This window comes from Channa argus, unplaced genomic scaffold (genome assembly GCF_033026475.1).
Source record: "Channa argus isolate prfri unplaced genomic scaffold, Channa argus male v1.0 Contig005, whole genome shotgun sequence".
Classification (NCBI taxonomy): domain Eukaryota; kingdom Metazoa; phylum Chordata; class Actinopteri; order Anabantiformes; family Channidae; genus Channa; species Channa argus.
Genome location: NW_027125224.1, coordinates 997,143 through 1,021,071, shown reverse-complemented (window position 1 = coordinate 1,021,071; position 23,929 = coordinate 997,143). Strand labels below are relative to the sequence as shown.

At 43.3% G+C, this 23,929-nt stretch overlaps 11 pseudogenes; all 11 read right to left on the bottom strand.

The window, feature by feature from the left end:
- Nucleotides 1–4,351: 4,351 nt before the first annotated feature.
- LOC137110002 (5S ribosomal RNA) lies at nucleotides 4,352–4,470 on the bottom strand (annotated as a pseudogene).
- Nucleotides 4,471–9,493: 5,023 nt separating this feature from the next.
- On the bottom strand, nucleotides 9,494–9,612 carry LOC137110006 (5S ribosomal RNA; annotated as a pseudogene).
- Nucleotides 9,613–10,469: 857 nt separating this feature from the next.
- LOC137110013 (5S ribosomal RNA) lies at nucleotides 10,470–10,588 on the bottom strand (annotated as a pseudogene).
- An 857-nt stretch (nucleotides 10,589–11,445) lies between these two features.
- Nucleotides 11,446–11,564, bottom strand: LOC137110003 (5S ribosomal RNA; annotated as a pseudogene).
- A 251-nt stretch (nucleotides 11,565–11,815) lies between these two features.
- Nucleotides 11,816–11,934, bottom strand: LOC137110008 (5S ribosomal RNA; annotated as a pseudogene).
- Nucleotides 11,935–12,801: 867 nt separating this feature from the next.
- LOC137110007 (5S ribosomal RNA) lies at nucleotides 12,802–12,920 on the bottom strand (annotated as a pseudogene).
- A 627-nt stretch (nucleotides 12,921–13,547) lies between these two features.
- Nucleotides 13,548–13,666, bottom strand: LOC137110011 (5S ribosomal RNA; annotated as a pseudogene).
- Nucleotides 13,667–13,917: 251 nt separating this feature from the next.
- Nucleotides 13,918–14,036, bottom strand: LOC137110010 (5S ribosomal RNA; annotated as a pseudogene).
- Nucleotides 14,037–19,832: 5,796 nt separating this feature from the next.
- Nucleotides 19,833–19,951, bottom strand: LOC137110012 (5S ribosomal RNA; annotated as a pseudogene).
- Nucleotides 19,952–20,202: 251 nt separating this feature from the next.
- Nucleotides 20,203–20,321, bottom strand: LOC137110009 (5S ribosomal RNA; annotated as a pseudogene).
- Nucleotides 20,322–21,178: 857 nt separating this feature from the next.
- Nucleotides 21,179–21,297, bottom strand: LOC137110004 (5S ribosomal RNA; annotated as a pseudogene).
- Between the last annotated feature and the right edge of the window lie 2,632 nt (nucleotides 21,298–23,929).

Genomic DNA, 23,929 nt, shown 5'->3' with positions numbered 1-23,929 from the left:
CCACTCTTGATTTCTGGCTAAATAAAAGCTGTTGCAATGATATTTCCATGCTGAATTGAGTTGTTCTGGGTCAAATATGAAGGCAAACCCACTTTCCCTTCAGTATTTTGCTGCAATTGGCAGAAATCAGCTTATTTGGCCTAAAAATGATTTTAAGCGCATAAAAATCTTCCACTCTTGATTTCTGGCTAAATAAAAGCTGTTGCAATGATATTTCTATGCTGAACTGAGTTGTTCTGGGTCAAATATGAAGGCAAACCCACTTTCCCTTCAGTATTTTGCTGCAATTGGCAGAAACAAGCATATTTGGTCATTCGGCCAGAAAATGCTTGTAAGCGCATATAAATTTACACTTTGATTTCTGGCTAAATTAAAGCTGTTGCAATGATATTTCCATGCTGAACTGAGTTGTTCTGGGTCAAATATGAAGGCAAACCCACTATCCTTTCAGTATTTTGCTACAATTGGCAGAAATCAGCTTATTTGGCCTGAAAATGCTTTTAAGCGCATAAAAACTTACACTCTTGATTTCTGGCTAAATAAAAGCTGTTGCAATGATATTTTCATGCTGAACTGAGTTGTTCTGGGTCAAATATGAAGGCAAACCCACTTTCCCTTCAGTATTTTGCTGCAATTGGCAGAAACAAGCATATTTGCTCATTCGGCCTAAAAAACTTCCACTCTTGATTTCTGGCTAAATAAAAGCTGTTGCAATAATATTTCCAGGAGGCCCTGAGACAGCTGTGCTGTTTTGGAGTCAACTACATTAGCTTGTGTTGTAATTAAAATTAAACACAGCCCCCAGGAGCCCCTGAGACAGCTGTGCCGTTATGGAGTCAAAAACAGCTGTGCTGTTTTGGAGTCAACTACATTAGCTTGTGTTATAATTAACATTAAACACAGCCCCCAGGAGGCCCTGAGACAGCTGTATGGAGAAAGATTTTTGCAGAGTAATAAACTTTTGTCGCGGTAAAGACTATTTCCTAATTGCAGTGGTTAAGTTTAACAACAGCCCCCAGGAGGCCCTGAGACAACTGTGCTGTTTTGGAGTCAACTACATTAGCTTGTGTTGTAATTAAAATTAAACACAGCCCCCAGGAGACCCTGAGACAACTGTGCTGTTTTGGAGTCAACTACATTAGCTTGTGTTGTAATTAACATTAAACACAGCCCCCAGGAGGCCCTGAGACAGCTGTATGGAGAAAGATTTTTGCAGACTGATAAACTTTTGTTGCGGTAAAGACTATTTCTTAATTGCAGTGGTTAAGTTTAACAACAGCCCCCAGGAGGCCCTGAGACAGCTGTGCTGTTTTGGAGTCAACTACATTAGCTTGTGTTGGAATTAACATTAAACACAGCCCCCAGGAGGCCCTGAGACAGCTTTGCCGTTATGGAGTCAAAAACAGCTGTGCTGTTTTGGAGTCAACTACATTAGCTTGTGTTGTAATTAACATTAAACACAGCACCCAGGAGGCCCTGAGACAACTGTGCTGTTTTGGAGTCAACTACATTAGATTGTGTTGTAATTAAAATTAAACACAGCCCCCAGGAGGCCCTGAGACAGCTGTGTGGACAAAGACTATTGCAGACTGATAGACTTTTATCGCATTAAACACAGCCCTCAGGAGGCCCTGAGACAGCTGTGCTGTTTTGGAGAAAACTACATTAGCTTGTGTTGAAAGTAACATTAAACACAGCCCCTAGGAGGCCCTGAGAAAGCTGTATGGAGAAAGATTTTTGCAGACTGATAAACTTTTGTTGCGGTAAAGACTATTTCTTAATTGCAGTGGTTAAGTTTAACAACACCCCCCAGGAGGCCCTGAGACAGCTGTGCCGTTTTGGAGTCAACTACATTAGCTTGTGTTGTAATTAACATTAAACACAGCCCCCAGGAGGCCCTGAGACAGCTGTGTGGAGAAAGACTTTTGCAGACTGATAGACTTTTGTCGCAAGAAAGACGATTTCCTAATTGCAGTGGTTAAGTTTATCAACAGTCCCCAGGAGGCCCTGAGAAAACTGTGCTGTTTTGGAGTCAACTACATTAGCTTGTGTTGTAATTAAAATTAAACACAGCCCCCAGGAGGCCCTGAGACAGCTGTGCCGTTAGGGAGTCAAAAACAGCTGTGCTGTTTTGGAGTCAACTACATTAGCTTGTGTTGTAATTAACATTAAACACAGCCCCCAGGAGGCCCTGAGACAGCTGTGCTCTTTTGGAGAAAACTACATTAGCTTGTGTTGAAATTAACATTAAACACAGCCCCCAGGAGGCCCTGAGACAGCCGTGCTGTTTTGGAGTCAAATAGACTTTGAGTTGACTACATTAACTTGTGCTGACATTAACATTAAACACATCCCCCAGGAGGTCCTGAGACAGCTGTTTGTTGAGCTGGTAGACGTTTGGATGCCCACGTTTGGATGGGAAGAGGATTGTCCGCCTTTTCAAGAAGAGTGTTTCTGACAGCGCTGAGTGGGTTCCAACTGTTTGGGATTAGGCATGAAGACGGAGTGGTTAGGGTTAGGGGATGATTAGGGTCAGCGACATCAGGGCTAGTTGGAGTTTAGGCAACAGTTTCAGAGTCTTTAGGGTTAGGTATTGGATTCGACTGGTTAGGGTTAGGGAACAATTAGGGTTAGCGGCATCAGAGCTAGTTGGAGCAATAGTTCCAGAGTCTGGTTAGGGTTAGGCATTAGTTTCGACTGGTTAGGGTTAGGAAAATACACTGGTTGGGGCTAATGTAGTTTAGAGTAGGCAGCCATTTTAGGAGGGAGTCTAGTTTGGAAGACACATCATCAGTAGTGTACCTCAGGATCATCGGGTGTTTCAGCCATTACCACTAGACGCCCTCACCCGAGAGAAGCCCCGCTGGGGTTGATCAAGTCCCAGGGTGTGTCTCATAGCCAATTAGTTGTTAGTTTAGATCAAGTAACTATTTTATTCATCTATTATTTGACCTTTGACCTCTGACATTTTAGCTTTAGGCCTCATTTTGAAGTTATTCAATTCTAATTCAATATTATCAAATTGAAGGTTTGCTTCTAGTTATTGTAGTTAGGTTTAGCAGTAGGTTTAGCAGTTTTTAACGAGGAGCATTTAGACGATTAATTTTGTCCAGTTGAGATGGTGTGTAATTTAATATCTGCTGTTGGACAGGAGATCTGACCTGGTTTAAGGTTGCTGAAGTTGTAGATTGTTTCATTCCGTGTACTGTCCAAGTGGAGGGCCGCACTCTTGCTCCTTGTTCAGGTTTGCGAGTGGTTGTTGGCACCGTTAGGTTACTCCAATCTGCCTAGGCAAGGTCGAGAAGATGGGTCTCTTCTTCCTCCTCCTGCTCTTCTTCTTTCAGTGAAATGTAGGTGGAGTAAACATCCAGGGAGCTCCAGGACCAGCCGCAGCGAGCTGCTGCCTTCCCGGCTCAACCTCAATGTTCACCCACCCCATTCCTGGGCACCCCCAAGGAGGACCAGGACCAGCCGCAGCAAGCTGCGGCCTTCCCAGGTCTCCCAAGGGAATAATGGGGTATTCCCTGTGCCCATACTACTGATTTTAAGGGAAGAGTGGGGCACCCAGGGGTACCAGGACCAGCCGCAGCGAGCTTCTGCCTTCCAGGCCCCTGGGTAAACAACCCCATCCCCAGCCCAGTGTGTTTCCCCCAGAGAACTACCAGGATCAGCAGCGACTAACTTTTGTGAGGGAAATTTCATAATCTAGGTAACACTGTTTCAACGTTTCAGACTTTTGGCAGACCCAGTATCAAACCTGCTTACACCAGGGCCTCTTCACCTTTTGCTCCCCAGCAAGACATCCGGTCTCTGGCCACACAAAGAAGTGTGTTAGTTAGATATCAACTATAAAACTACCTACACCTGAACATTTGCTTCCCAGAAGGGAGCCCACGGGAACCAGCATAAATCATCAATCCCAAGGACTTAAAAGACAATTGAAACAAAAGAACAAAGTGACATGAACTTGCTAATCAAGACTCCTGACCGCATTGTATGAAGGTTGATTTGCATTGACTCATCCCTTTGTTCTTTGTGTGAACCCAGCTGTTAAGTTGTATGTATAAAAGGCTGAACAACCTACACATCTTGTTCAATCAGATTGGCCCACTATAGAATGTAGCTCTGTTCTGCTCTGCATGTTTCTCTATTTTGCTGATTAAATTCACCGTTGTCATTTACTTGTAAGTTGCCTTTTTGCCTCCTAACTTGCCTTACCGTTTTTGCCACGACAGTTGACAAACCAATAAAGTAGCAATGAAAGACCAAAGATTGATAAAAATGTAGAACAATTTCTATAAATAAGTAAGCAGAAACACCAGCTTGTGCTGCCCGTAAACCCAAGCAAAAAAGCTTACAGCACCTAGTATTCCCAGGCGGTCTTCCTACCAAGTACTAACCAGGCCCGGCTCTATTTAGCTACCGAGATCGGACGAGATCGGGCGCTTCGAGAGCGGTGTGGCCGTAAGCTGCATTTGATATCATCAACAGCTCTTAAAAACGCTGGAGAAGCAGAATGCATGACACTTGCTATGAAGAAGATAAATGTGGCAAAATACTATAACTGTACTGGTCTACTAGTAATGAAGCACGATTAAAAATGCTGGAGAAGCAGAATACATGACACTTGCTAAGAAGAAGATAAATGTGGCAAAGTACTATAACTGTACTGGTCTACTAGCAATGAAACACGATGTTTGACAAACCAATAAAGTAGCAAAACAGCAATGAAAGACCAAACATTCATGAAAATATAGAACAATTTCTATGAATAAATAGGCAGTAACACCAGCTTGTGCTGCCCGTAAACCCAAGCAAAAAAGCTTACAGCACCTGGTATTCTCCACTGAACCAACAATGTCCATGCCCAAGCGTTCAAAAGAGGTAGAGATGATTGGAAGAGGCTGGAGAGGAGCTCTGGAGGGGGTGTTGGATGAAGTCCTCTGGCACTGAGGGCAACTCTTAAAAAATTGAGCAACATCAGTATGCATACCAGGCCAATTAAATTGTCGTTTAATACGTGCTGTGGTTTTGTGCTTTCCCAAGTTGCCAGCCCAGGGGACAGAATGACCCAGAGTAAGAACACCCTCCCGAGCAGCCTGGGGGACAACTAGCTGGCTGGCTGCTCCCTGCTGACCATAAAGCACACCATTATGTAAATAGAATTCTTCTTCTAGATTGCAGTCAGCCACAGTACCTTTCTTCCTCTCTTTTGCCTTCTGCAATAGTGGGCTCAAAGCTGGATCATTTTGTTGCAAGCTAGTAATGTTGGTAGGAACCTTAAAGTCTACCTGTACCTCAGGCACAGGATCAATTGCTGGTTTAACAACTGTACGTTGGAACTTTTCCTGCCTCCTCTCTCTGCGTGACTTCCGAGACTTCCCGGGTGCCGCCTCCAGGTCAGCATCAAAGAAGGGCAAGGCACTAAGTGTTTCTAGCAGCTGATCTGACTTCTTAGATTGAGCTCTAGTCATAGCCACACAGCATTTTTGGGTTAAGTATAAAAAATCCAAGAGTACTGGCAGATCACGACCGAATACCACTGAAAATGGTAAATTCTTTACAACTCCGACATTCAGAAGGTAGACCTGTCCATGCACCTTTAAATACACATCTGCTGTAGGATAAGGTTTTTCGTCGCCATGCACACAACAAATGTGAACTGTCTCTTTAACACATACCATGTTAGGTGGTAACATTTTACTATGCACCAAAGTCTGATCACTGCCAGTATCAATTAAACCCTCAACAGCTGTCCATTAACTTCAACTGTTGTCAATCTCATTTTTTGACTACCCTCAGTTCTAGGTTCAACAGTATATCGAGGTACCAAGCACATCTGAGTTAGCTTAACAGGATTTTTTGGACAGACTGGTTTAGTATGGCCCTCTTGCCCACAGAGATAACAGACTGGCAGTTTGCCATAAGGTTTTGAAAATAACTTTGCTGGCTCAGTCTCCCTTGTGGGAGACTTACCCACACTGGTGACTTGTCTCTGATGGGTCTGAGGGGCTGTCGACTTTCGACTGTCCTTTGTTGTTTTCCAGGCGGTGTAACTCCAGGGCTGATTTTTCTTACGAGCAGCCACAAACACATCAGCTAATGCAGCTGCCTCAGCCGCTGTTTCTGGGCTATGTTCTTTAAGCCATACCTGTAACTCAGGAGACACCATTCTCAAGTATTGTTCAAGAATGATTAATTCACCTATTTCTTGTGTGGTTTTACTTTTTGGCTGGATCCACTTCACATACAGTTCCTTAAGCCTTGCATACAGCTCTCTTGGGCTTTCATCCAGATTCACCTCCATTGAGCGAAAACTTTGTCTATAGGTTTTAATATTTATATAATACTTTGTTAGAATAGCTGATTTTACATGGTCATAATCCTGTGCATCGTCCAGATCCATGTGTACATAAGCACCTCTAGCCTTACCAGTCAGCAGGGGTATCAGATGGAAAACCCAGTCAGCTTTAGCCCAACGACATGCTGCAGCAATACGCTCAAATATAACAAGAAAATATTCAATATCATCATCATCATCTGAAAGCTTTTGTAATCTGGGTACCTATTGCAACTAGGACTGACCCGGTGGAAATTGTGGCAGAGTATTCACTTCCAAAGAGGGAGTTATTTTAGAATGCAACTTATTGTTTAGATTGGATAAATCAGAATCTGATGGACCAGGTTCTGCTGGAGGAGTGTCAGGGACAGGTGTTGTGCTGACCTGCACCTCAAGCTGCAACAATTGGAACTGATGTTGTAGTGTTTTATAGCGTTGTTCCTGCCTTGCAGCTTCCACTTTATTTTGAGCCTCACATGCTTCTTGCTGCCCCATGAGGGTCTGAAGGATTGCATACAGATCCGAAATGTTAGGCTCTTTACCTTCACCCTCAGTCTTAGCCCCTCCAGAAGTTTCCTCTTCCATGTCATTAATTGGTTCCTCTAAACCAGCCTGCTGATTTTGGACACCTCTTCCATCTGTCTGTCCTCCTTTTCGAGGCTTCATTCCAAATAATTAACAAAAGGGGAAAAATTGAGGGGAAAAGAAAAAAAAACTCCTGTGTCCTCTACTGAATGATAACCACCACTGCCACCAAATGTCAGGGACCAAGCAGGTAGACACAGGAGTAAAGTCACAAAGAAAATGGGTTTTATTTACCCAAATGCAACATATACAAAGAAATTTCAATTTATTAACAAAATGTGGGCCCTAAAAGAGGTCAACAAAAAATAGCTGAACTTAAACTATCAAACTGAAATTACAACATAAGTTCTAATCACAACAGAGACAAAACAGACCTAACCTGAGTGACACACAAGGGGCAACATATATACTGGCTGGCCAAACCAATATGACACACAAGGGGTAGACATAACTATAACTGGACAAATTATAAACAAACTCTAGACAAACAGTTTACCAACATCATCCCATTACTCAAATATGAAAAAGCAATAACAAAATAATGAACCAAACAACATTTAATAACCTATAACGTCTAAGGAAACATATTCCCCATATTTTCCCCTCCCCGCGTCAAACGGGGTACTTGGTACAATCCAGGCCCAGTAGGAAGTATTTAAAGTTGACAAAGGCCTCAATCCAATCTTTTATCTGGATGGCCAACACGCCCGTACCAGCAAAATGATAACTCAAGAAAAAGAGAAATTCAATTAATACAACTTAAACTTAATAACAAGAAACCAAACTTAAGGAAAAAGGTAAGTGAAAACATTACCAAACAAATTTAGGGTGTGTCCGAGGCTGTGGGCATCACAGCAGGCAAATTCAAAAATGACACCACCAATTCATCAATAACTAAAGTTTTCACCATCACCACTGCTCTACCCACTTTAAATCCATCTAAAAGTCTTTTCTTTCCAGCTTCGCTTTTGACCGTCAGCTCATATTTATTTGGCCCTGTCTCACGCAATGCAACAATGCCTCCACATACATCACGTATTGCTCTCAGCAGTTCCATTGTCTTAACTTTCTCTTCCCCTACCACCTCAGCCAACACAGTCAAGTCGCTATCATACTGCGTATCTTTCCGTGTCCCACTCGCTCCACCCAGCTCCGATCGCGTGCTTACCCGTTCTCCCTGTTGTCTCTCATCTGCAGCCAAACAGTCATTCTCAATTCTCCGTCCAGGCCGCTCCTTTGCTATCTCCGTTCTTTTCTCCATCTGCCTTACTCCCTTATTCAGGGAAATTATCCGGCTGGGAACATGCCCAGCGCTTGACTTCCTCGTCTCCTCCGCCAGCTCCAGCTTATTCCTTCTCAATGCGCTTTCCACATAGACGCCAATATTCTCCGTATCCATTAGTCTTCCTCCACGCTTTCCAGCCACTGTTAAACAGGCTTCTTCTTCTCGTATGCCTCTGCCGTTCTCCATTATGAGCGGTTTATCAGAAAGCACGCGTAAAAAAAAACAAAACAGTTCAAAAACTAGAAAAACCACGAAATATAAAGGCGCCCCTGAAAGGAGAAACTCCACCGGGGGGTTTAATAAAAATAATTAATGCAATGTCAAACGCACTACACTGGATAGGCAAAAAACAGATAAAAAAACGAAAAATGCACGTCAAACGGGAAGCAGCTCACATACGTGTCTCTTCCTGCAGCACCATGACTCAGAAACACCATACCCCTGTCCTCCTCCAATCGGGCGCTTCGAGAACGGTGTGGCCGTAGGCTGCATTTGATATCATCAACAGCTCTTGAAAACGCTGGAGAAGCAGAATGCATGACACTTGCTAAAAACAACATAAATGTGGCAAAGTACAAAGTACTATAACTGTACTGGTCTACTAGTAATGAAGCACGATGTTTGACAAACCAAAAAAGGAGCAAAACAGCAATGAAAGACCAAAGATTGATGAAAATATAGAACAATTTCTATAAATAAGTAAGCAGCAACACCAGCTTGTGCTGCCCGTAAACCCAAGCAAAAAAGCTTACAGCACCTGGTATTCCCAGGCGGTCTTCCTACCAAGTACTAACCAGGCCCCAACAGAATTATATTTATTTTAAACGAAAGAAAATGGCAGTTCACCCCTACAGATTTAATACTATTTACAAAATATACAATTTATAAACAAAACCACGGCACAAAACCTAACAATTCAAAAATGCTAAATAAGGTTTGGAAACCAAGAACAGCAAACAGGTGCTGATGCCAGAAAGAGCCTCGCTAGCTGTTGGGAACCGTACTTTTAAAACTCCAGGAAGTGTAGGACGGACCAATCAGCTTCCTGTACTGCCCCCCAATCCGGCCAATCAGGCAGGGCACCTATAAGGACAACAGAATAAAAACAACACATATGGCCAGGACCGTAACATGGTCTACTAGTAATGAAGCACGATGGTTGACAAACCAATAAAGTAGCAAAACAGCAATGAAAGAACAAAATTTGATGAAAATATAGAACAATTTCTATGAATAAATAGGCAGTAACACCAGCTTGTGCTGCCTGTAAACCCAAGCAAAAAAGCTTACAGCACCTGGTATTCCCAGGCGATCTTCCTACCAAGTACTAACCAGGCCCGGCTCTATTTGGCTGCCGAGATCGGACGAGATCGGCCGCTTAGAGAGCGGTGTGGCCGTAAGCTGCATTTGACATCATCAACAGCTCTTAAAAACGCTGGAGAAGCAGAATGCATGACACTTGCTAAGAAGAAGATAAATGTGGCAAAGTACAAAGTACTATAACTGTACTGGTCTGTTACGCCCCTGTCTAGGGGGTCAGGGTGCAACATACAAAGATAAACTAGCATGTTCCCTCTCCGATCCCCAAACCAAAATCCAGGATCGAGATGTTGCAACAGAATGATATTTATTTTAAACGAAAGAAAGTGTCAAACAAAACATGACACTACAACTCAGGGCGAACCAAGGCCAACATAATAAACAAAATAAGCCATTTCCCACAGAAAGTGCTAGCTAGCCTGATAGTAATAAACAAACCAAAAGACAGTCGCTAACCCTAACTCCCTAATGTGAAAACAGTCCAAAGAAAATGGCAGTTCACCCCTACAGATTTAATACCATTTACAAAATATACAATTTATAAACAAAACCACGGCACAAAACCTAACAATTCAAAAATGCTAAATAAGGTTTGGAAACCAAGAACAGCAAATAGGTTCTGCTGCCAGAAAGAGCCTCGCTAGCTGTTGGGAACCGTACTTTTAAAACTCCAGGAAGTGTAGGATGGACCAATCAGCTTCCTGCACTGCCCCCCAATCCGGCCAATCAGGCAGGGCACCCATAAGAACAACAAAATAAAAACAACACGTATGGCCAGGACCGTAACATGGTCTACTAGTAATGAAGCACGATGGTTGACAAACCCATAAAGTAGCAAAACAGCAATGAAAGAACAAAATTTGATGAAAATATAGAACAATTTCTATGAATAAATAGGCAGTAACACCAGCTTGTGCTGCCCGTAAACCCAAGCAAAAAAGCTTACAGCACCTGGTATTCCCAGGCGGTGTTCCTACCAAGTACTAACCAGACCCGGCTCTATTTGGCTGCCGAGATCGGACGAGATCGGGCGCTTAGAGAGCGGTGTGGCCGTAAGCTGCATTTGACATCATCAACAGCTCTTAAAAACGCTGGAGAAGCAGAATGCATGACACTTGCTAAGAAAAAGATAAATGTGGCAAAGTACAAAGTACTATAACTGTACTGGTCTGTTACGCCCCTGTCTAGGGGGTCAGGGTGCAACATACAAAGATAAATTAGCATGTTCCCTCTCCGATCCCCAAACCAAAATCCAGGATCGAGATGTTCCAACAGAATGATATTTATTTTAAACGAAAGAAAGTGTCAAACAAAACATGACACTACAACTCAGGGCGAACCAAGGCCAACATAATAAACAAAATAAGCCATTTCCCACAGAAAGTGCTAGCTAGCCTGATAGAAATAAACAAACCAAAAGACAGTCGCTAACCCTAACTCCCTAATGTGAAAACAGTCCAAAGAAAATGGCAGTTCACCCCTACAGATTTAATACTATTTACAAAATATACAATTTATAAATAAAACCACGGCACAAAACCTAACAATTCAAAAATGCTAAATAAGGTTTGGAAACCAAGAACAGCAAACAGGTCCTGCTGCCAGAAAGAGCCTCGCTAGCTGTTGGGAACCGTACTTTTAAAACTCCAGGAAGTGTAGGATGGACCAATCAGCTTCCTGTACTGCCCCCCGATCCGGCCAATCAGGCAGGGCACCTATAAGAACAAGAAAATAAAAACAACACATATGGCCAGGACCGTAACATGGTCTACTAGTAATGAAGCACGATGGTTGACAAACCAATAAAGTAGCAAAACAGCAATGAAAGAACAAAATTTGATGAAAATATAGAACAATTTCTATGAATAAATAGGCAGTAACACCAGCTTGTGCTGCCCGTAAACCCAAGCAAAAAAGCTTACAGCACCTGGTATTCCCAGGCGGTCTTCCTACCAAGTACTAACCAGGCCCGGCCCTATTTGGTTGCCGAGATCGGACGAGATCGGGTGCTTCGAGAGAAGTGTGGCCGTAAGCTGCATTTGATATCATCAACAGCTCCTAAAAACGCTGGAGAAGCAGAATGCATGACACTCGCTAAGAAGAAGATAAATGTGGCAAAGTACTAAAACGGTACTGGTCTAGTATTAAAGAAGCACGATGGTTGACAAACCAATAAAGTAGCAAAACAGCAATGAAAGAAAAAAATTTGATGAAAATATAGAACAATTTCTATGAATAAATAGGCAGTAACACCAGCTTGTGCTGCCCGTAAACCCAAGCAAAAAAGCTTACAGCACCTGGTATTCCCAGGCGGTGTTCCTACCAAGTACTAACCAGACCCGGCTGTATTTGGCTGCCGAGATCGGACGAGATCGGGCGCTTCGAGAGCAGTGTGGCCGTAAGCTGCATTTGACATCATCAACAGCTCTTAAAAACGCTGGAGAAGCAGAATGCATGACACTTGCTAAGAAGAAGATAAATGTGGCAAAGTACAAAGTACTATAACTGTACTGGTCTGTTACGCCCCTGTCTAGGGGGTCAGGGTGCAACATACAAAGATAAATTAGCATGTTCCCTCTCCGATCCCCAAACCAAAATCCAGGATCGAGATGTTCCAACAGAATGATATTTATTTTAAACGAAAGAAAGTGTCAAACAAAACATGACACTACAACTCAGGGCGAACCAAGGCCAACATAATAAACAAAATAAGCCATTTCCCACAGAAAGTGCTAGCTAGCCTGATAGAAATAAACAAACCAAAAGACAGTCGCTAACCCTAACTCCCTAATGTGAAAACAAGAGAAAACAATCAAAAGAAAATGGCAGTTCACCCCTACAGATTTAATACTATTTACAAAATATACAATTTATAAACAAAACCACGGCACAAAACCTAACAATTCAAAAATGCTAAATAAGGTTTGGAAACCAAGAACAGCAAACAGGTGCTGCTGCCAGAAAGAGCCTCGCTAGCTGTTGGGAACCCTACTTTTAAAACTCCAGGAAGTGTAGGATGGACCAATCAGCTTCCTGTACTGCCCCCCGATCCGGCCAATCAGGCAGGGCACCTATGAGAACAACAAAATAAAAACAACACATATGGCCAGGACTGTAACATGGTCTACTAGTAATGAAGCATGATGGTTGACAAACCAATAAAGTAGCAAAACAGCAATGAAAGAACAAAATTTGATGAAAATATAGAACAATTTCTATGAATAAAAAGGCAGTAACACCAGCTTGTGCTGCCCGTAAACCCAAGCAAAAAAGCTTACAGCACCTGGTATTCCCAGGCGGTCTTCCTAACAAGTACTAACCAGGCCCGGCTCTATTTGGCTGCCGAGATCGGCCGAGATCGGGCGCTTCGAGAGCAGTGTGGCCGTAAGCTGCATTTGACATCATCGACAGCTCTTAAAAACGCTGGAGAAGAAGAATGCATGACACTTGCGAAGAAGAAGATAAATGTGGCAAAGTACAAAGTACTATAACTGTACTGGTCTGTTACGCCCCTGTCTAGGGGGTCAGGGTGCAACATACAAAGATAAATTAGCATGTTCCCTCTCCGATCCCCAAACCAAAATCCAGGATCGAGATGTTCCAACAGAATGATATTTATTTTAAACGAAAGAAAGTGTCAAACAAAACATGACACTACAACTCAGGGCGAACCAAGGCCAACATAATAAACAAAATAAGCCATTTCCCACAGAAAGTGCTAGCTAGCCTGATAGAAATAAACAAACCAAAAGACAGTCGCTAACCCTAACTCCCTAATGTGAAAACAAGAGAAAACAATCAAAAGAAAATGGCAGTTCACCCCTACAGATTTAATACTATTTACAAAATATACAATTTATTTAACATGGTCTACTAGTAATGAAGCACGATGGTTGACAAACCAATAAAGTAGCAAAACAGCAATGAAAGAACAAAATTTAAAGAAAACATAGAACAATTTCTATGAATAAATAGGCAGTAACACCAGCTTGTGCTGCCCGTAAACCCAAGTAAAAAAGCTTACAGCACCTGGTATTCCCAGGCGGTCTTCCTACCAAGTACTAACCAGGCCTGGCTCTCTTTGGCTGCCGAGATCGGACGAGATCGGGCGCTTAGAGAGCGGTGTGGCCGTAAGCTGCATTTGACATCATCAACAGCTCTTAAAAACGCTGGAGAAGCAGAATGCATGAAACTTGCTAAGAAGAAGATAAATGTGGCAAAGTACTAAAACGGTACTGGTCTAGTAGTAAAGAAGCACGAAGGTTGACAAACCAATAAAGCAGCAAAACAGCAATGAAAGAACAAAGCTTGATGAAAATATAGTACAATTTCTATGAATAAATAGGCAGTAACACCAGCTTGTGCTGCTTGTAAACCCAAGCAAAAAAGCTTACAGCACCTGGTATTCCCAGGCGGTCTTCCTACCAAGTACCAACCAGGCCCGGCTCTTTTTGGCTTCCGAGATCGGACGAGATCGGGCGCTTAGAGAGCGGTGTGGCCGTAAGCTGCATTTGACATCATCAACAGCTCTTAAAAACGCCGGAGAAGCAGAATGCATGACACTTGCTAAGAAGAAGATAAATGTGGCAAAGTACAAAGTACTATAACTGTACTGGTCTACTAGTAATGAAGCACGATGATTGACAAACCAATAAAGTAGCAAAACAGCAATGAAAGAACAAAGATTGATGAAAATATAGAACAATTTCTATGAATAAATAGGCAGTAACACCAGCTTGTGCTGCCCATAAACCCAAGCAAAAAAGGTTACAGCACCTGGTATTCCCTAGGCGGTCTTCCTACCAAGTACTAACCAGGCCCGGCTGTATTTGGCTGCCGAGATCAGACGAGATCGGGCGCTTAGAGAGGTTTTTTTTTTTTTTCTCTTTCTATTATCAAAAATACTCTTTTACATTTTGGTGAAGACAGATACAAAGGTGCTTAAAATCAGAAAATAACACATATTTTACATTTGTATATTCATTTCTCATTTCAAAACAGAACAAAATTATGAAAAAACTTCTCAAAATATACACACATATTAAACACAAAAAGACCCAAACAGGAGTAAACCCCTACCCATTTTATCCCAACCTACCATTAACCAAAATCCACCACCATCCGCCCTTCTCTATCTACACCACATAGATCATTCTTCGCCCCCCACCTTCTTTCAAAACCATCCTTATCTGCTTCATAAAAGATTTTCAAATAGCATTTAACCAAATTCTTACACAGTGCCGTTCTACTTATTATTTTACCCCCAAAAAGTGCATGGTTTCTTGCAATATATAAAACATGACGTGCCACACTCAATACCAAATTCACCATATCCACGTTTATGCCTTTTTCCTTTTTCTCAACCCCAAAACACCACACCCAGCTCCATTTCACTCCTTCCAACCCAATCACCTTACAGTTCTCAGTTAGAACTGTCCTCACCCAATCTCTAAAAACCCGTGCTACCCTACAATGCAGCATAAGATGATCAAAGTCTTCATCCTCCCATTCACACACCGCACACATTCTTGAATGTATATCACAATTAATTCGGTGGAGGACGACAGACACCAACACTCTTCTGTGCATCAACAGAAAATTTGTGTTAGCAATGGCTGGCTTCATCCAGTGCATGTATACATTTTCCCATATATCAGTAATGGAAAGGGAGGGAAAAATCTGGCTCCACGCTGTGTTGGCTGCAGGTTGTTTGAATATATTCTTTAATAGGACTGAGTACCAGAATTTAGTAGGTAATTCTATCAGATTCCTGTTCTTTATATCATATGACAAGGTGAAAACAATTCCATCCCCTTCCCCCAGACCATCTTGTGTCCCCTGTAAAACTTCTCTCCATCTCTGTGGCCACCCCTGAAGGAATTCTCTCTCTCATCTTCCACAGTCCGAGCCTAGATCTACACCACGAAATCCGCTCCAACCAGGTTCTTCGAATGCTTGCCTCCATTTGAGGTCCCATGTAGACTCCCAGGAGTTTAAACTCCTCCTCTCCCCTTTTGAACCCCTGCCCCTCACCACCTAGATCAGTCCCAGGACCAAGAATTAGTTTAGATTTATTGTTATTGACTCGCGCCCCTGTGACTTGCTCATATGCATTTAGGTGACCGAGCACCCGTTGCAAGCTGTTCTTATCTTTAACCATTATGTTAATATCATCTGCATATAGTGCAATTCTAAAGTCTGAGTCAACCGGTGATTTTATTCCATTTATTTTTGTATCGCTTAAGATTAATTTCGCTAGGGGCTCGGCCACTATTGCATAAAGCATAGCCGACAGGGGGCACCCCTGCCTAACCGACCTCTCCAAAGGGAAGGGATCAGTCAGGAAGCCATTACATTTGACAACACTAGTAGCTCGGCCATACAACAGCTCCACCCATGCTCGAAAAGTTGGGCCGAACCCAAAAACCCCCAGACACTCAAAGAGGAACTCATGACTCACCCTATCAAACGCCTTCTCTAGGTCCACACTCAAGTAGATGCCACCTGTGGCCATTAGCTGTTGAAATGAGAATCTGGTTGACAGGATACAATCGGCAATATCCCTCCCCGGAATGCTATAAGTCTGGGTAGGCCCAACTATCGACCCAATCACTCTTTCGAGTCTGGACGCCAGCACCTTAGCCAGGATTTTGTAGTCAGTATTGAGCAAACTAATGGGCCTATAATTCCCCAAGTCGGTCCTGGCTCCCTTATTTTTGTAAACCAGAGTGATCACGCCTCTCACGAAAGACTCCGCACATCTGTTCTCCGTTTGCATGGCAGAGAACAACCCACAGAGGATCGGAGATAGCAAATCCTTATAGGACTGATAGAACTCTGCCGAGAGGCCGTCCAAACCCGGGCTTCTAGCTCTATGCATTTCAGCAATGGCTGCACTGATGTCCTCCGGCTGGAGGTCGCCATCACACATAGCCGCGTCCTCAGGATCGAGAGAGCAGCCGACATTACCCAATATTTTCTCTTTGTGCTTTTCCTATATTTTGTTTACTGAAAAGATTAGAGTAAAAATCCTGTATAGTTTGTAATATATCTACTAAATCGGTGTGTGTATTGCCTTCAGAATCCTGTATTTCTGTTATGTATGTTTTGGTCTGCCTTCTCTTTTCTAAGCCCAAAAAGTATGCTGTACAGCGCTCTCCCTCCACTACATGTTGTATTTTGCTGCGGATCATTGCCCCTTTACATTTTTCCTCATCTAGGCGTGTTAGCTGCTCTCTTAGTCCAAGATAGCCATCCAGGGGATGGCCATGCCCAGCTTCAACAAGCTCAACTTCCTTTTTCAGACGGTGTCTCAACTCAGCCTCCTTAGCTCTTTCCCTTAGCCTTTTCTCTCTGCTCAGTGCAATGCAGCGCCTCCTAATTTTAAAGTTGGCGCGCTCCCACCACTCAATGATATCTACTACAAATTCACTTTCTTCACACAGAGCAGAGAGAAAAGACTTCATTTTATCCTTAAAAAAAGAATCCTCCAGGAGGGCTGAGTTAAAACACCACACCCCTCCGTTCCTCTGCATGCTACCCTCCCCAAGAGTCACATTCAGCGAGGCATGATCACTCCATGTGCAGAAATTATATTCACACTTTTTTAACATAGGAATCAAGCCCGACGCCAGCAAACACAGGTCTATCCTAGACTGCTTTAGTTTGCCCAATACTACTTGCCTGCGCGAATACGCACGGGTGCCAGGGTTCAGAACTCTCCAAGCATCAATCAAATCACCCTCAGTCATCCACTGAAAAACAGCCGATCTACTAGTGTCTGTTTTGAAAACATTGTTTGCACTCACATCCAGCCCAGTTAGAGCAACATTCCAGTCCCCCACCACTACCGAGCGATCGTCCGTCCACCTTTTACAGCGGCCAAAAAAAACCCTCCTATCACCTTCACTGTTTGGGCCATATAGATTTAGAACTCTGTAGTTTCTATTGCGATATACAGTATCTAGAACCAACAGTCTCCCTTGGTTATCCTTAAAAACCTCTGTCACATTCTCAAAAACACCTGGCTTTACAAATCCTGCTACACCTGCGGTTTTGTCAGCAGAGAGGGAATAAAACAAATCCCCTCTCCAAAAAGTCTTTATTTTGTCTATTTTTTCCATAGTCCATCTACATTCCTGGACGCACAGGATGTCACAGTCCATGTCTTCACACAGTCTTTTAATTTTCCATACCTTTCCTAGGCCATTTAGGTTTTGGGACTGGAGATGCATGAAAAGGATCACACAAAAGGGGGTCATCTATCTCTGGCCTGTTTCTTCCCTTTCCCTTTGCCCTCCACCACACCTTCCCCGGACTTCTTTTGTCCTCTTTTCCTCATGTGCCTTACTTGCTGAAAGTCCATCTCTGCCTCTGATTCATCACCGTCAGCCTGAGGAGTCGATACAGCAATTTCTAGAGCAATACCTCTGGGGTCAGGTAATGGCTCACCTTGAATTGGAAGTCTAGACAGAGGAGCGTGAAGCATACCCCTCTCGCCCTCTTCAGGGTGACTGGCTACTTCTCCACTCCACTCCGCCAACACTAGATCCAGACTTGACCCAATCTCATTCACATTGTTTTCCTTTTTATTCTCTGAAAGGACCAGTTCACTGGCCTGAGTCTCCATTACCTCTCCTCCCCCCTCCTCATATTCACTTGCTCCTTCACTGTCAAAATCCAGTCCTACCTCCTCTGGAGGCCTTATTCCAGCATCCTCATTGGGGATCAGTCGTTTTGTTTTGACACACACATTCATCCTGTGGACTATGGCATGAGTCACACCTATGCTCCTGGGCATCACACTCCCTCGCATAATGACCCTGTCTGTTACACTTGAAACAAGTGAAATCTGGGCAATCTCTGACGATATGCCCAGGCTGTAAACACATCCTGCATACCTTAACTTGATTATTATGCATTACCCTGAAATACTCTGGGCCAGTTGCTGTCATAAACTTTGCGGAGTAGGGCAGTGATTGCACAGTCTCATTGAACTTAACTTTTAGATATCTGGTGCCATCAGCCACATCAGTTCCTGGCCACAGTCTCCTTTTTATTGGGGAGATTGCTGCTACTCCCCAAACATCAAGCTTCTGTAGTATTTCTCCATCAGAAATATAAGCTGGTAAGTTTAAGAAGGAAACCACCAACTCATCTATTGCCAAAGACTTTACCATCACTACTGCTCTCCCCACTTTTAGTCCATCCAACAGTCTCTTTTTCCCATTCTTCACAGTCACTTCAAATTTATTTGGTCCTGTCTCTCTCAGTGCCCCAATTCCGCCACACACCTCTCTTATGGCTCGTAATAGTTCCATAGTTTTTAGCCGCTCTTCCCCTATTACTTCTGCCAAAACAGTCAACTCTTTCTCATACCTTGTTTCCTTTCTCGCTTCTCGTCTTCCGCTCATCTCTCCTCTTATTCTTGCCATCTCTTCATGTTGTTTTCCAGCAACTGCATTACCTCCAACAGCCGGCCATCTCTTCTGCCTTTCCCCACCAATCCACGCCTTCTCCGGCAGCCGTTCTGTGCTTTTGCTGGCGCATGGTCTCACAGTATCCCCTGCAGCCGTCCTCCTTCCACCATCTTCCACATCATGGTGTTGTTCTCCAGTTTCCACCATCTTGCAGTTCTCTATCAGATTTCCTCTTATTCCTTTCATCTCTCTTGATTTTTCCAGTGAAGAAAAACTCCTCTCATTTCTCAAACAAAAGCCAGGAAGTGCCGACATTGGCCGAGAAAAACAATGATAGAAAAAAATAAGGCATGGAAGCCAACTAAAGGCGCCCCCGTACGGACAGAAATCCGCCGGGGGGATAAGAAACAAAAAGCCAAAAACCAAAAACCACTATTTAGTATGGGGAAAAGAAGAGCAAGAAAAAGCACAAACCAAAAAATCAGCAGCTCTCACACAGGTCTGCTTCCTGCAGCACACTCTCAAAAAGAACACACCTCCTCCCCCAACCAACAGCAAACAGGTGCTGCTGCCAGAAAGAGCCTCGCTAGCTGTTGGGAACCGTACTTTTAAAACTCCAGGAAGTGTAGGATGGCCCAATCAGCTTCCTGTACTGCCCCCCAATCCGGCCAATCAGGCAGGGCACCTATAAGAACAACAAAATAAAAACAACACATGGCCAGGACCGTAACATGGTCTACTAGTAATGAAGCACGATGGTTGACAAACCAATAAAGTAGCAAAACAGCAATGAAAGAACAAAATTTGATGAAAATATAGAACAATTTCTATGAATAAATAGGCAGTAACACCAGCTTGTGCTGCCCGTAAACCCAAGCAAAAAAGCTTACAGCACCTGGTATTCCCATGCAGTCTTCCTACCAAGTACTAACCAGGCCCGGCTCTTTTTGGCTTCCGAGATCGGACGAGATCGGGCGCTTAGGGAGCGGTGTGGCCGTAAGCTGCATTTGATATCATCAACAGCTCCTAAAAACGCTGGAGAAGCAGAATGCATGACACTCGCTAAGAAGAAGATAAATGTTGCAAAGTACTAAAACGGTACTGGTCTAGTAGTAAAGAAGCACGATGGTTGACAAACCAATAAAGCAGCAAAACAGCAATGAACGAACAAAATTTGATGAAAATATAGAACAATTTCTATGAATAAATAGGCAGTAACACCAGCTTGTGCTGCTTGTAAACCCAAGCAAAAAAGCTTACAGCACCTGGTATTCCCAGGCGGTCTTCCTACCAAGTACCAACCAGGCCAGGCTCTATTGGGCTTCCGAGATCGGACGAGATCGGGCGCTTAGAGAGCGGTGTGGCTGTAAGCTGCATTTGACATCATCAACAGCTCTTAAAAACGCTGGAGAAGCAGAATGCATGACACTTGCTAAGAAGAAGATAAATGTGGCAAAGTACAAAGTACTTTAACTGTACTGGTCTGTTACGCCCCTGTCTAGGGGGTCAGGGTGCAACATACAAAGATAAATTAGGATGTTCCCTCTCCGGTCTCCAAACCAAAATCCAGGATCGAGATGTTCCAACAGAATGATATTTATTTTAAACGAAATAAAGTGTCAAACAAAACATGACACTACAACTCAGGGCGAACCAAGGCCAACATAATAAACAAAATAAGCCATTTCCCACAGAAAGTGCTAGCTAGCCTGATAGAAATAAACAAACCAAAAGACAGTCGCTAACCCTAACTCCCTAATGTGAAAACAGTCCAAAGAAATTGGCAGTTCACCCCTACAGATTTAATACTATTTACAAAATATACAATTTATAAACCAAACCACGGCACAAAACCTAACAATTCAAAAATGCTAAATAAGGTTTGGAAACCAAGAACAGCAAACAGGTGCTGATGCCAGAAAGAGCCTCGCTAGCTGTTGGGAACCGTACTTTTAAAACTCCAGGAAGTGTAGGATGGACCAATCAGCTTCCTGTACTGCCCCCCAATCCGGCCAATCAGGCAGGGCACCTATAAGAACAACAAAATAAAAACAACACATATGGCCAGGACCGTAACATGGTCTACTAGTAATGAAGCACGATGGTTGACAAACCAAAAAAGTAGCAAAACAGCAATGAAAGAAAAAAATTTGATGAAAATATAGAACAATTTCTATGAATAAATAGGCAGTAACACCAGCTTGTGCTGCCCGTAAACCCAAGCAAAAAAGCTTACAGCACCTGGTATTCCCAGGCGGTCTTCCTACCAAGTACTAACCAGGCCGGGCTCTATTTGGCTGCCGAGATCGGACGAGATCGGGCGCTTAGAGAGCGGTGTGGCCGTAAGCTGCATTTGACATCATCAACAGCTCTTAAAAACGCTGGAGAAGCAGAATGCATAACACTTGCTAAGAAGAAGATAAATGTGGCAAAGTACAAAGTACTATAACTGTACTGGTCTGTTACGCCCCTGTCTAGGGGGTCAGGGTGCAACATACAAAGATAAATTAGCATGTTCCCTCTCCGATCCCCAAACCAAAATCCAGGATCGAGATGTTCCAACAGAATGATATTTATTTTAAACGAAAGAAAGTGTCAAACAAAACATGACACTACAACTCAGGGCGAACCAAGGCCAACATAATAAACAAAATAAGCCATTTCCCACAGAAAGTGCTAGCTAGCCTGATAGAAATAAACAAACCAAAAGACAGTCGCTAACCCTAACTCCCTAATGTGAAAACAAGAGAAAACAATCAAAAGAAAATCGCTGTTCACCCCTACAGATTTAATACTATTTACAAAATATACAATTTATAAACAAAACCACGGCACAAAACCTAACAATTCAAAAATGCTAAATAAGGTTTGGAAACCAAGAACAGCAAACAGGTGCTGCTGCCAGAAAGAGCCTCGCTAGCTGTTGGGAACCGTACTTTTAAAACTCCAGGAAGTGTAGGATGGACCAATCAGCTTCCTGTACTGCCCCCCAATCCGGCCAATCAGGCAGGGCACCTATAAGAACAACAAAATAAAAACAACACATATGGCCAGGACCGTAACATGGTCTACTAGTAATGAAGCACGATGGTTGACAAACCAATAAAGTAGGAAAACAGCAATAAAAGAACAAAATTTGATGAAAATATAGAACAATTTCTATGAATAAATAGGCAGTAACACCAGCTTGTGCTGCCCGTAAACCCAAGCAAAAAAGCTTACAGCACCTGGTATTCCCAGGCGGTCTTCCTACCAAGTACTAACTAACTGTGTGTCCAGGAGACCAGGTGGAAAGGTAGCAAGGCTAGAAGCTTAGGAGCAGGGTTCAAGTTGTTTTACCATGGGTCAGATAGGAAGAGAAATGGAGTAGGAGTTATATTGAAAGAGGATTTTGTGAGGAATGTTCTAGAGGTGAAAAGAGTATCAGACAGGTTGATGAGTCTGAAGCTGGAAGTTGAAGGGGTGATGTTCAATGTTGTGAGTGGTTATGCCCCACAGGTAGGATGTGAGTTAGAAGAGAAGGAGAAATTCTGGAGTGAGTTAGATGAAGTGATGCAGAGCATCCCCAGAGGTGAGAGAGTTGTCATTGGTGCAGATTTCAATGGGCATGTAGGTGAAGGGAACAGAGGTGATGAGACTGTTATGGGCAGGTTTGGTGTTCAGGACAGGAATGCAGAAGGACAGATGGTGGTTGACTTTGCAAAGAGGATGGAAATGGCTGTAGTAAACACTTTGTTTCAGAAGAGGCAGGAACATAGGGTGACGTACAAGAGCGGAGGGAGAAGCACTCAGGTAGACTACATCTTGTGTAGACGTTGTAATCTGAAAGAGATCAGTGACTGTAAAGCATTGGTAGGGGAGAGTGTAGCCAGACAACACAGGATGATGGTGTGTAAAATGATGCTGGTGGTGAGGAAGATAAGGAGGACTAAGGCAGAGCAGAGGACGAAGTGGTGGAAGTTGAAAAAGGAAGAATGTCGTTTAGTTTTCAGGGAGGAGCTGAGACAGACTCTGGGTGGTTTGGAGGTGCTTCCAGATGACTGGACTACTACAGCTAATTTGATCAGGGAGACAGGTAGGAGGGTACTCGGTGTGTCATCTGGAAAGAGGAAAGCGGACAAGGAGACTTGGTGGTGGAACGAGGAAGTTCAGGAGTGTATACAGAGAAAGAGGTTAGCTAAGAAGAAGTGGGACACTGAGAGGACTGAAGAGAGTAGACAGGAGTACAGGGAGATACAGCGTAAGGTGAAGATAGAGGTGGCACAGGCCAAACAAAGAGCATATGAGGACTTGTATGCTAGGTTGGACACTAAAGAGGGAGAGGTGGATTTGTACAGGTTGGCCAGACAAAGAGATAGAGATGGAAAGGATGTGCAGCAGGTTAGGGTGATTAAAGATAAGGATGGAAATGTATTGACAGGTGCCAGGAGTGTGATGGGAAGATGGAAGGAGTACTTTGAAGAGTTGATGAACGAGGAAAATGAAAGGGAACGAAGAGTAGAAGAGGTGACTGTTGTGGAGCAGGAAGTAGCAAAGATTAGTAAGAGTGAAGTGAGGAGGACATTGAAGAGGATGAAGAGTGGAAAGGCAGTTGGTCCTGATGACATACCTGTGGAGGTATGGAAGTGTCTAGGAGAGGCGGCAGTAGAGTTTTTGACTAGTTTGTTTAACAAGATCTTGGAGAGTGAGAGGATGCCAGAGGACTGGAGGAAAAGTGTACTGGTACCAATTTTTAAGAACAAGGGAGATGTGCAGAGCTGTGGCAACTACAGAGGAATAAAGCTGATGAGTCACACAATGAAGTTGTGGGAAAGAGTAGTGGAAGCTCGGCTAAGGTCAGAGGTGAGTATTTGTGAGCAGCAATATGGTTTCATGCCTAGAAAGAGTACAACAGATGCAGTATTTGCTTTGAGGACGCTGATGGAGAAGTACAGAGAGGGTCATAGGGAGTTGCATTGTGTCTTCGTAGATTTAGAAAAA